Source organism: Melopsittacus undulatus, unplaced genomic scaffold (genome assembly GCF_012275295.1).
Source record: "Melopsittacus undulatus isolate bMelUnd1 unplaced genomic scaffold, bMelUnd1.mat.Z mat_scaffold_348_arrow_ctg1, whole genome shotgun sequence".
NCBI classification, from domain to species: domain Eukaryota; kingdom Metazoa; phylum Chordata; class Aves; order Psittaciformes; family Psittaculidae; genus Melopsittacus; species Melopsittacus undulatus.
Genome location: NW_022994259.1, coordinates 62711 through 75562, shown reverse-complemented (window position 1 = coordinate 75562; position 12852 = coordinate 62711). Strand labels below are relative to the sequence as shown.

Sequence of the window (12852 nt, the reverse complement as noted above, 5' to 3'; positions counted from 1 at the left end):
CCCCCCCCAGGTGTACTTCGAGGACAACCCCCCGGGACCTGCACGTTTCTGCGCCACGACCGCCCCCTGCACCCGGCTGTGGTACAGCCTCACCTCCGCAACGTGCCCGACTACCTGGGTACGGCCCGGCGCTGGGGGGGGGGCACAGGGGGCTGCCCCAGTGACCCCCCCTGACCGCAGCCTGTGCCCCCAGTGCCCCACAGCCTCCGCGCCAGCCTCACACCCGGCATCAAGAAGCGCAAGGGGCAGCGGTCTGCCCCACACCCGATGAGCCTCCGCAGGGGGGGGGTGAGGGTGAGTGTGGGTTCATGGGGACCCCCCCGATGCCCCCTCTGCTTGGGGGGGGTCCTGATGTGGTCTCTTCTCCCCCCCCCAGTGCCGCAGATCCGGGAAACCCTCTGCAGAGCTTCAAGTACTCCAGCGCCGGAGCAAGCGTCCTGGTGCTGCTGGCACCATCCTGACCCCCCCGGCCCCCCCCGCACCCCATTGCTGTGCCAATAAAGGTGCCTTTGCCCCAGGGCTGACAGGGACGGTGGTGACGGCACAGAGCGCGCGGGCAAAGGTGCCCCAGTGTTATCAGCACCCCTTATCACAGCCTATGAGAGGGCAAGGGACATGGAGATGGGTGGGGGGGGGGAACCCCGGTTTGGGTTGCCCAAGAGCCTGGGAACCTGGGTGTGTGTGGTGCTGTGGCACCGTGGGGTGAATGCCTGGCACCACCAAGGCACCTCCGTAATGGGGTCAGCTCCAGGGTGAGCCTATCCTGCACCGTGGCACCATCATCCCCATGTTGTATCGGCAACGGGCTGGGTTGCCCCATCCCACATCCTGGTTGCTGGGATCTCTGAGCCCCACAGTCCTGGGTAACCTGGGATTACCCTTTGAGCCCCATCCCAGTACTGGGATCCCCTGAGCCCCATCCCAGTATGGGAATCCCCTCAGCCCCATCCCGGTGCTCAGCAGTCCCATGGCCCACCGTGTGCCATGCTGGGGACACCTCCCTGGCACTGTTATCGATCAGGGTTAATGATCACAGTATCTTTACGGCTCTGCCGGGGCCTGATTGGCTTGGCACGAAGCAGACCACACTGGTGGCACCGGCAGCTGGGCTGGGCAGGGCTCACTGGGCAGGTGGCACCGGCAGCACCGGTTCCCATGATGCCGGAGGGCACCGCGCTGGGCACTGCGGTGCTGGCACACTGCTGTGCTGGTGAGTGATGGGGATGGGGACCGGGAGCACCATGGGGGTCGGGGGGATGCTCAGGGGCTGGAGCAGCTGGAGCAGCTCTGGAGCCAGGCCTGAGAGAGCTGGGCTGGGGCAGCCTGGACAAGAGAAGGCTCCTGAAGGGGGAGACCTGAGAGCAGCTCCAGTGCCTAAAGGGGCTGCAGGAAACTGAGGGGGGCTTGGGACAAGGGATGTCGGGACAGGCAAGGGGAATGGCTTGAAACCTGCCCGAGGGGAGACTGAGCTGAGCTCTGAGGCAGAAGCTGTTTTCCCTGTGAGGGTGCTGAGGCGCTGGCACAGGGTGCCCAGAGCAGCTGTGGCTGCCCCATCCCTGGCAGTGCTCAAGGCCAAACAGGAGGAGCATGCTCCAATGGAAGGGGTTTGGGTTCCCCGCAGGTGTCCCATCCTGGACCCCCACCCACAGTGCTGGTGTCTGTGCCTTCTATGGCGAATGCGGCTACAACCCAGAGGTGAACGTGTCCCTGGTGCGCTCCAAGGTTCCCTGTGTGTCCAACACCGCGCACGGGAACCCTCAGCCGCGCTCCTGCAGCTGCTGAGCTCCGTGTGCCCGAACCTGGTCTCTGGCACAGCCGCAGCCCCGCGGGTGTGTGCTGCAGCCTGGCGCAGGTGCTGGCGCTGCAGCTCAGTGTGGGCTCTGTCCGGCGCGTGCTGGCGCGGTGCCCGTCCTGCGCCCGCAACTTCGCAACATCCTTGCCTACAACATCTGCAGCCCCGACCAGAGCCTCTTCATCAACGTCACACGCGTTTTGGTGCCGGTGCCGGGAACCAACCTCTTTGCCGTCGTCGAGTACCAGAGCTTCTACCGGCAGGAGTTTGCCGAAGCCTCCTTCGCCTCGTGCCAGGGTGTGGGCTACCGGCCACCGGCGGCTTCGCGCTGGACACCATGTGTGGGCTCTATGGCGCGCGGCTGTGCCACAGCCCCAGCGCTGGCTGGAATTCAAGGGGACAAGAGCAATGGGCTGGCCCCCTCTGCAGATCCACTTCCACCTGGTGCCCAATGGCACCGGCACCGGCACTGGCACCGGAACCGGACACAGGCCTGGAGCCGCTGTATGTGCGGGCCTGGAGCTGCGGTGAGGCGTCAGCGCCCAGGAACAGGCCTGTTCCCTGCCAGGACTGTGCCGAATCCTGCCCCACCATCACCCCCCGCCCGGCCCTCAAAGCCCCCGTTCCCATTGGTGCTGCCGACGGGCCCTGTGCTTTGTGTGTGCTGCTCTTTCGGCCTCCTCACTCTCCTCTTCCTCCTCACCCGGATCTGCCATCACCGCGGCTCCAAACAGGGGCTCAACCCTGCATCCGGCACCGGTGACCCCCCCTGGGTGCTCGGGTGCGATGGGGTGATGCTGTGCACCGGGCGCTGGTGCGGGTGTTCAGGGTGCTGGGGGGTGCTTGTGGCCGCACACCCGCTGCACGATGCTGCTGGTGGCTGTGGCGCTGGTCGGGGGGCTCTCGGGTTTCCGGGTTCCGCAGCCTGCGTCTCACCACTGACCCCGTGGAGCTGTGGTTCAGCTCCTGGCAGCCGCGCGCGCCAGGAAAAGCCTTTATGACCAACACTTTGGGCCCTTCCTCCGCACCAACCAAGTGATCGTCACCGCTCCGCGTCACAACCGCTCCGGTACCACTCGGTGCTGTTCGGTGCCCAGAACTTCAGCGCGGTGCTGTCCATGGAGGTGCTACAGGCGCTGCTGCAGCTGCAGGAGAGCCTGGCGGCCGCCGCGGTGCGGTACCAGGGCACGAACCGGACGGTGCGGCTGGAGGACGTGTGTTATGCGCCGCTGAACCCCAACAACCTGCGCCCGCCGACTGTTGTGTCAACAGCGTCACCCAGTACTTCCAGAACAACCGCACCCGCTTGGCCTGGTGGCCACACAGCCACACGGCACAGACACCGGCACCGTGGACTGGCGCGACCACCTCATCTACTGTGTCAAGTGGGTGCCGCGGTGACGGGGGGGGTGCCAGGGAGCGGTGTTTGGTGATGGTGACGTGATGGTGATGATTGTCTGGCCCCAGCTCCCCGCTCTCCTTCAAGGACATCCACGCGCTGGAGCTGAGCTGTACGGCAGAGTATGGGCGGCCCTGTGTTCCCATACATTGCCCTAGGTGGCTACACCGGTGAGCGGGATGGGGCTGTGGGCGGTGTTGTGGCAGCCAATGGGATTGGTGTCTGTGTTGTTCTTGTGTGGTGCAGTGACAACCCGTGGATGTCACCGCATGGGTTGGGTGTCACTGAGCCCATGGGTGTCCCCCTGGCACCTGCTGGGGATGGGGTATCCCCAGGGGATGTCACCCACCTGGGATGGATGTCACGTGACCCAGTGGGATGTCACCCTGTTGGGTGTGTCACCTGCTGGGTATGGGTGCTGTAGCACCCTATGCATGTCACCCGTAGGATGGTATCACTTCACCCAGTGTCACAGCACCTGGTGGTGGGATGGGTGTCACAGCACCCATGAGCCGGGTGTCACCCTTTGCGGGATGTCACCCATTGATCGGGTGTCACACATTGGTGGGGCGTCACCCATTGAGAGGACATGCACACATTGATGATAGGTCACCCATTGTTGGGCTGTCACCCAATGATGGGCATGTCACCCATTGTTGGGCTGTTCATCCCCCTGCTGGGCTGTCACCCATTGGTGTTCCGGCTGTGCCGTCACTCTGTCCGGTGCCCACAGGCTCAGTGAGTACACCCGATGGCCGAAGCTCTCTAATTAACACCTACTCCTGAACAACTTCGGGCACAGGGACCTCGGCACATGGGGATGCTGAGCTGGGAGAGCCAACTTCCTGGCAGCTGGTGCAGGATCCAGCGCAGACACCACAACCTCTCTGTTGCCTTCATGGCTGAGGTGAGGCCCCACAGCGGCCCCGGCAGCACCCATGGTTGCTGGGGACCCCTCACCCACCTCTGCCCCATAGCGCTCGCTGGAGGACGAGATCAACCTGACCACAGCCGAGGACATCCCCATCTTCGCCGTCAGCTACGCTCTGGGTCGCCTACAGCGCTGGCGCTGGGCGAGTTACACCGCTATGGCGCCGGGTGCTGGTGGGTGCCGTGGGGCTGGGGGGGGGTGAACAGCACCCGTGGGTGCTGAGCGTGACACCCGTCCGCAGTGGAGTCCAAGGTTGACGCTGGCGCTGGGGGGTGTTGCCGTGGGTCGTCGGTGCCGTGGTCGCCGCCATGGGGCTGCTGGCGCTGCTGGGCTGCCTTCATCCCTCATCATCCTCGAGGTCGTTCCCCTTCTCATCCTCGCCGTGGCGCGGACAACATCTTCATCTTCGTGCAGGAGTACCAGGTTGTGGGGCAGGGGGGGGCACTGGGAGCACTGGGGACAGAGAACCATGGGGTGTGGGGCACTGTGGGGATGGAGGTCCTGTGGGCATCCCATGGTGTCGGTGTGGGTCAGGGTCCCCATGTCCTGCTGTGGGTCAGGGTCCCCATGTCCTGCTGTGGGTCAGGGGTCACCATGTCCCAGTGTGGGTCAGGGTCCCCATGTACCTGCTGTGGGTCAGGGTCCCCATGTCCCCTCTGTGGGTCAGGGTCCCCATGTCCCTGGTGTGGGTCAGGGTTCAGTCCCCATGTCATCTGTGGGTCAGGGTCCCCTGTCCCAGTGTGGGTCAGGGTTCCCCATGTCCCTGCTGTGTGTCAGGGTCCCCATGTCCCTAGGTGGTGGGCAGGGTCCCTCATGTCCTCTGTGGGTCAAGGGTCCCCCAGTCCCGCGTCGGTGTCAGGGTCCACATACCCCTATGGCAGCAGCAGTGTCCGCTGGGAGCCGGTCTGGCGCGCACGGCGCCAGGATAATCGGGGGGTTGCTGGGCCAGGCGGCCTCCGAGCCTGGTGCTGAGCAGATCCTCGGAGTTCATCTGCGTACTGATGGGTGAGGCGCAGCCGGGAAACTTGGTTGATGGTGTCACTGGTGCTCACTGGTGCTGGTGATCAATGGTGTCAATGGTTGTCTCCACTGGTGCTGGTGTTATGGTGTCACTGGGTCACTGGTTTATGGCTGCTCACTGTTGGGTCACTGTGAACGGTGTCACGGTGTTAATGGGCCACTTGTGTCAACGGTTTAGGCTGGTGTTGTTACTGGGTCACTGGTGTCACTGGTGTCATGGTGCTGGTTGTACTGGTGTCACTGGTGCTGGTGCACTGGTGCACTGGTGAACTCACTTGGTCGTTACCGGATGTCACTGGTGGTTCTACTGGTGTCACTGGTGTTACTTGGTGTCACTGTGTGTCAAGGTACTGGTGTTTAGCTGGTGTCACTGGTGTCACTGGTGTTTACTGGTGGCACTGGTGTCAATGGTGTCCACTGGTTTCACTGGTGTTACTGTGTCACTGGTTGTCACGGTGTCACTGGTGTCACTGGTGTCAGTTGGTGCAACCTGTTACTGGTGTGTACTGGTAACTGGTCGTCAATGGTGTTACTGGTTGTCATGGTGTTCACTGGTGTCACTGGGTCAAATGTGTTAACTGTGCAATGGTCATTTATTCTGGTCACCGGTACTGGTGTCACTGGTGTCACAGGTGTCACTGGGGTCACTGGTGTCACTGGGTTACTGGTGTCCACGGTACTGGTGTCACTGGTTGTCAATGGTACTGGTGTTACTGCCGTTTTGTCACTGGTGTAAATGGTGTTTAACTGGTGTTACTGTGTCACTGGTAATGGTGTTATGGTGTTACTGGTGTACCGGTCCCCCCCCGCAGGCTCTCTCAGCCTCCATGCCAGCCGTTCGCACCTTTGCTCTTCACTGCTGCTGCGCTGTAGCCTTCGATTTACTAGCTCCAGATCTCGGCATTCGTGGCCATATGCTGTCGTTGATGCCCAGCGCCAGGAGGTTTGGGGGCAGGGGGGGAGTGTGTTGCCCTATGGAGGTGTCTCAATGGGGCTTGTTGCTCTATGGGGTGACCTCAAGGGGATGTGGCTCTAATGGGCGAGTTCCTCAATGGGGCTGTGCTCTATGGGGTGACCCATAGGGGCTTGATCTATGGGGTTGTCCCAATGGGGCTTTGCGACTATGGGGTGGTCCCAATGGGGCTGTGCTCTATGGGTGCCCCCCCTGTCCCTCAGGCCCTCACGCCCGGATCTCTGCTGCTGCTGCCGTCTGGATTCGGGGCCGTCGGGGCCGGGACTGTGGCTGCTGCAGCCGATGCTGAGGCTGCTGGTGCCAGTGCTGCTGCCACCGCAGACGTGCCCCCTGGTGGTGAGTGTGGGGGGACTGATGGTACTGATGGTACTGATGGTACTGATGGTGCTGGTGGTGCTGATGGAGCTGATGGTACTGATGGTACTGATGGTGCTGGTGGTGCTGATGGTGCTGATGGTGCTGATGGTGCTGGTGGTGCTGATGGAGCTGATGGTACTGATGGTGCTGCTGGTGCTGATGGTGCTGATGGTACTGATGGTACTGATGGTACTGATGGTGCTGATGGTGCTGATGGTACTGATGGTGCTGATGGTGCTGATGGTGCTGATGGTGCTGATGGTACTGATGGTACTGATGGTACTGATGGTGCTGATGGTGCTGATGGTACTGATGGTACTGATGGTACTGATGGTGCTAATGGTGCTGATGGTGCTGATGGTACTGATGGTGCTGATGGTGCTGATGGCACTGATGGAGCTGATGGTGCTGATGGTACTGATGGTACTGATGGTACTGATGGTGCTAATGGTGCTGATGGTGCTGCCATTGCTACAGGTGCTGCTCTTCCTGCTGCTCTCCTGCGCTGGGCTCTACCTGATGCTGCAGGTGCCTGTGGGGCTGGACCAGGAGCTCGCCATGCCCAAGGTGGGGCACGGGGGGGGCTGCTGGGGGGTGAATAGGGGCAGTGTGGGGCTGGTGTGGCTGCTGATGGGCACAGCCTGGCCCCATATGGGGCTGCCCATGGGGGGGCCCAGGCAGGGCCCTATGGGGACACCTCAGCCCGGTAAGGTCACCATGGGGATGAGGTGTCCTCTGTGGGACAGGGGGTGGGCACAGCAGGGTCCCCGTGGGGCTGGGGCCACACAGGCACAGTGAGAGCTGCCAGGGCCACTGGGTGCTGTGGTTGGTGTCACACTGGGTGCTGTGGTTGGTGCTATGGTTGTTGCTGTGGTTGTTGCTGTGGTTGGTGCTGTGGTTGGTGCTGTGGTTGTTGCCGCGGTGCTGCCGGCACAGTGGGTGCTGTGGTTGGTGTCACACTCGGTGCTGTGGTTGTTGCTGTGGTTGGTGCTGCCGCACCCTCTGACGCTGCCGCTGCCCAGGACTCGTACGTGCTGCAGTACTTCAGTGCCCTCAACCAGTACCTGACCGTGGGTGTCCCCGTGTTCTTCGTCACCACCGAGGGCTATGACTTCTCCTCTGCCGCCGGCACCAACGGGATCTGCTCCAGCTCCGGCTGTGACCACAACTCCCTGACCCACACCCTGGACATGGCCTCGCGGTTCCCCAACGAGTGAGTGTCAATGGGCACAGGGTCAGTGAGTGTCAATGGGCATGAGGGTCAGTGAGTGTCAATGGGCATGGGGGTCAGTGAGTGTCAATGGGCATGGGGGGTCAGTGAGTGTCAATGGGCACAGGGTCAGTGAGTGTCAATGGGCACAGGGTCAGTGAGTGTCAATGGGCATGGGGGTCAGTGTGTGTCAATGGGCATGGGGGTCAGTGAGTGTCAATGGGCATGGGGGTCAGTGAGTGTCAATGGGCATGGGGGTCAGTGTGTGTCAATGGGCATGAGGGTCAGTGAGTGTCAATGGGCATGGGGTCAGTGTGTGTCAATGGGCACAGGGTCCAGTGAGTGTCAATGGGCATGTGGGGTCAGTGAGTGTCAATGGGCATGGGGGTCAGTGTGTGTCAATGGGCATGGGGGTCAGTGAGTGTCAATGGGCATGGGGGGTCAGTGTGTGTCAATGGGCACAGGGTCAGTGAGTGTCAATGGGCATGGGGGTCAGTGAGTGTCAATGGGCAGGGGGGTCAGTGAGTGTCAATGGGCATGGGGGTCAGTGAGTGTCAATGGGCACAGGGTCAGTGAGTGTCAATGGGCATGGGGGTCAGTGAGTGTCAATGGGCACAGGGTCAGTGAGTGTCAATGGGCATGGGGGTCAGTGTGTGTCAATGGGCATGGGGGTCAGTGAGTGTCAATGGGCACAGGGTCAGTGTGTGTCAATGGGCATGGGGGTCAGTGTGGGTCAATGGGCACAGGGTCAGTGTGGGTCAATGGGCACAGGGTCAGTGAGTGTCAATGGGCACAGGGGTCAGTGAGTGTCAATGGGCATGGGGGTCAGTGAGTGTCAATGGGCATGGGGGTCAGTGTGGGTCCTCCTGCGGCTCCTGAGCTCTGCCCCTCCCAGGTCCTTCCTGGCCCTTCCGGCCACCTCCTGGCTCGATGACTTCCTCGACTGGCTCAACCCCACCGGGCGCTGCTGCCGCATCCACCGGTTCGGCAATGCCAGCGGCGAGTTCTGCCCTGCAACCAGCGGTGAGGGAGGCACCGAGGCTGGGTGGGGGTCATGGTGGGCACTGGGGGGCGGGGGGGGGACACCATGGTGGGTATTGGGTGTGCGTTGAGTGTTTGCCATGGTAGTCGTTGGGTCTACATTGGGGGCTCACCATGGTGGCCACTGGGTTTACACTGGGTGCCCACCATGGTGGCCACTGGGTCTACACTGGGGGCTCACCATGGTGGCCATTGGGTCATGTCACATGCCCAGCACAGTGGCTGTTGGGTGCACACAAAGTCCACACCATGGTGGCCATTGGGTGTACGTTGAGTGTTCACCATGATGGCTGTTGGGTCTACATTGGGTGCCCACCATGGTGGCCATTGGGTTTACATTGGGTGCCCACCATGGTGGCCATTGAGTGTACATTGGGTGCCCAGCACAGTGGCTGTTGGGTGCACAGTGTCCACACCATGATGGCCATTGGGCACACGTTGTGTTCCCACCATAGTGGCTGTTGTGTGCACATATGGTCCACACCTCGGTGTCCAGTGGCTGTATGTTGCGTGTCCACCATGGTACCCATTGGGTATATGTTGGGTGCCCACAGTGGTGGCTGTGGGGTGTACATATGGGCCACACCATGATGGCCATAAGATGTATATTGAATGCCCACTGCAGTGCTCATTGGGTGTATGTTGGTTCCTTATTGTGGTGGCCATAGGGTCTCTCTTGGGTGTATAACATGGTGGCCTTTGGTTGTGCCTTGGGTGGCCACAATGGTGTCTGTTGGGTGCATGGTCCAAACCATGGTGCCCATTGGGTGAATGTTGGGTGTCCACTGTGATGCCTGGTGGGTAGATGTTGGGTGTCCTCCATGGTGGCCATTGGGTGTATGTTGGCTGCCCATCACGGTGGCCATAAGGATCACGTTGGGTGTCCTCCATGGTGGCCATTGGGTGTGTGTTGGGTGCTCACCATGGTGGCCATTGGGTGCACACTGTGTGACCCCCGGGTGTGCACTGTGTGACCCCCGTCCCCCCAGATGACCCAAGCTGCATCGGTGGCCGGTGCCTCAATGGGACGCGGCGCCCGACCCCGGATGAGTTCCGACGCTTCCTGCCCTGGTTCCTGCAGGACCGTCCCACACTGCAGTGCGCCAAGGGGTAAGCACATGGGGGGGGGTCCTGTGGGTGCCCCCCCCATGGCACCGCTCACCCCCCATCCCCACAGCGGCCTCGGCGCCTACGACACCGCGGTGAGCATGGACACCAACGGCACCATCCTGGGTGAGCGCGGGGGGCACTGGGGGTACCGGGTGGCACTGGGGGTACCGGGGGGCACTGGGGGTACCGGGGGGCACTGGGGGTACCAGGGGGCACTGGGGGTACCGGGTGGCACTGGGTGAGCGCGGGTGGCACTGGGGGTACCAGGGGGCACTGGGGGTACTAGGGGGCACTGGGGGTACTGGGGGGCACTGGGGGTGCCGGGGGGGGTGGTGGGTACCGGGTGGCACTGGGGGTGCTGGGTGGCACTGGGTGAGTGCAGGGGGCACTGGGGGTGCCGGGTGGCACTGGGGGTGCTGGGGGGTGCGGGGGGTACTGGGTGGCACTGGGGGTACCGGGTGGCACTGGGGGTACCAGGTGGCACTGGGTGAGCGCTGGGGGCACTGGGGGGGTGCCGGGGGGGGGTCAGCAGGTACCGATCTGACCCCCCCCCCAGCCACGCGGTTCATGGCCTACCAGCGCCCGCTGCGCACCTCTCAGGAGCACACGGCTGCTCTGCAGGCGGCTCGAGCCCTTGCCCTGGAGCTCAGCCGCAGCCTGCGCCGGGTGCCGGGAACATGGAACCGGTTCCACGTGTTCCCCTATGCGTGAGCACCGGGAGGGGAGCGGGGGCAGCGGGGGGAGGGGATGGGGATGGGGGGGTGGGGATATGGGGGTATGGGATATGGGGATATAGGGATGTGGGATATGGGGATTATGGGATATGGGGATATGGGGGTGTGGGGTGTAGGGATATGGGGATATAGGGATATGGGAATATGGGAATATAAGGATATGGGGATGTGGGATATGGGGATATGGGGATGTGGGTATATGGGAATATGGGGATGTGGGATATGGGATGTGGGGATATAGGGATATGGGAATATGAGAATATAGGGATATGGGGATGTGGGATATGGGGATATGGGGACATGAGTCACACACTGCACCAGGACCCGATGCTGACACTGGTGACAGCTGAGCCGTGGGGGGGGGGGGGGCTGCTCCTTGCACTGCCTACAGGGATGCTGGGGGGGGCCTTGAGTGGGGCCTGTAGGGACAGGCCAAGGGGAATGGCTTGAACCTGCCCAAGAGAGGAGAGACTGAGCTGAGCTCTGAGGCAGAAGCTGTTCCCTGTGAGGGTGCTGAGGCGCTGGCACAGGGTGCCCAGAGCAGCTGTGGCTGCCCCATCCCTGGCAGTGCTCAAGGCCACAGGCTCAGCTGCTCCATGCCAGGGGGTCTGTGCTCCCGGCACCGGCTCCTGCCGCTCTCCGCAGGGTGACCCACGTGTACTATGAGCAGTACCTGACGGTGGTGCCAGAGGGGCTGGTGACTCTGGGGCTGTGCCTGGTTCCCACCTTCCTGGTGTCCTTCCTGCTGCTGGGCATGGACCTGCGCTCCAGCACAGCCACACTCATCACCATCATCATGGTCCTGGTGGACACCGTGGGCGCCATGGCCCTATGGGACATCCCATACAACGCTGTGGCCCTCATCAACCTGGTGGCGGTGAGGGGATGGCATGGGGGGTGCAGTGGGTGACAATGGGGTGTCCATGGGTGCAATGGGTGACAATGGGTGTCATGGGGGATGCCATGGGTGCAGTAAGAGTCTCTGGAGTGTCTGTGGGTGCAATGGGTGACACTGGGGTATCACAGTGGGTGCCATAGGGTGACACTGGGATATCACAGTGGGTGCCATAGGGTGACACTGGGGTATCACAGTGGGTGCCATCAGGTGTCCATGGGTACAATGAGAGTCCCTTGGGTGTCACAGTGGGTGCCATTGGCTGTCTGTGGGTGCCATGGGTGTCTCTGGGGTGTCATTGGGGATGCCATGGGGTGTCCATAGGTGCAATGGGTGTCTGTGGGTACTATGGGGTGTCCGTGGGTGCAATGGGTGTCTGGGGTGCAATGGGTGCCATGGAGGATGCCACGGGGTATCTGTGGGTGCAATGGGTGTCTGTGGGTGCCATTGGGTGTCTGTGGGTATCTGGGGGTGCCATTGGGTGTCCATGGGTGTATGTGGGTGTCTGTGTGTGCCATGTGTGTCTCTGGTGTCCCCTCAGGCTGTAGGTATCTCAGTGGAGTTCGTGTCCCACATCACTTACACCTTCGCCCACAGCCGCAAACACGGACGTGTGGCTCGTGCGGCTGATGCCACCGTCACCATGGGCAGCAAGGTGGGGGCAGGGGGACAACGGGGACAATGGGGACCCAATGGGACCTCAATGGAACCCAATGGGACCTCAATGGGACCCCAATGGGACCCCAGCAGGACCCCACCGGCCCCCCTGACCCTGCTGTCCCGCAGGTGGTGGCCGGTGTGGCCATGACCAACCTTCCTGGCATCGCGGTGCTGGCGTTTGCCAAAGCTCAGCTCATCCAGATCTTCTTCTTCCGCCTCAACCTCCTCATCACCCTCCTGGGGCTGGTGCATGGGATCCTGTTCCTGCCCGTGCTGCTCAGCTACATGGGTACAGAGCACCCACTGACACCCATTGACACCCACTGACACCCATTGACACACACTGACACCCACTGACACCCACTGACACCCACTGACACCCATTGACACCCACTGACACCCATTGACACCCACTCCCCCCCTCACTGCTCCTGTTCTCCCCACAGGTCCCGGCCCTCGGGGGTCCCCATCGGAGCTCCCATCGGGGGACGCGGCGGTGGGGGTGGGGGAGGGTCAGGGGGAGGGGAAGGGGCATGGGCAGGGGGTGGGGCAGGGGAAGGGGGAGGGGCAGGTCCCTGCCCCCAGGCAGGGCTGAGCCCTCCCCCCCTCCCCCAGGCTCTATTTAAACTGGTTTCTGAGCCTCAGCACTGGTGTTACTGGGACAGACTCCGAAGCATCACTGGGAGATGTGGGGTGGGACATGTGGGGCACATGGACACTGCAAGGACAG

The 12852-nt window shown here is 62.3% G+C and overlaps 1 pseudogene; it reads left to right on the top strand.

The window, feature by feature from the left end:
* The first annotated feature begins 1158 nt into the window (after positions 1-1158).
* LOC117438458 (NPC1-like intracellular cholesterol transporter 1) lies at positions 1159-12717 on the top strand (annotated as a pseudogene).
* The last annotated feature ends 135 nt before the right edge of the window (positions 12718-12852 follow it).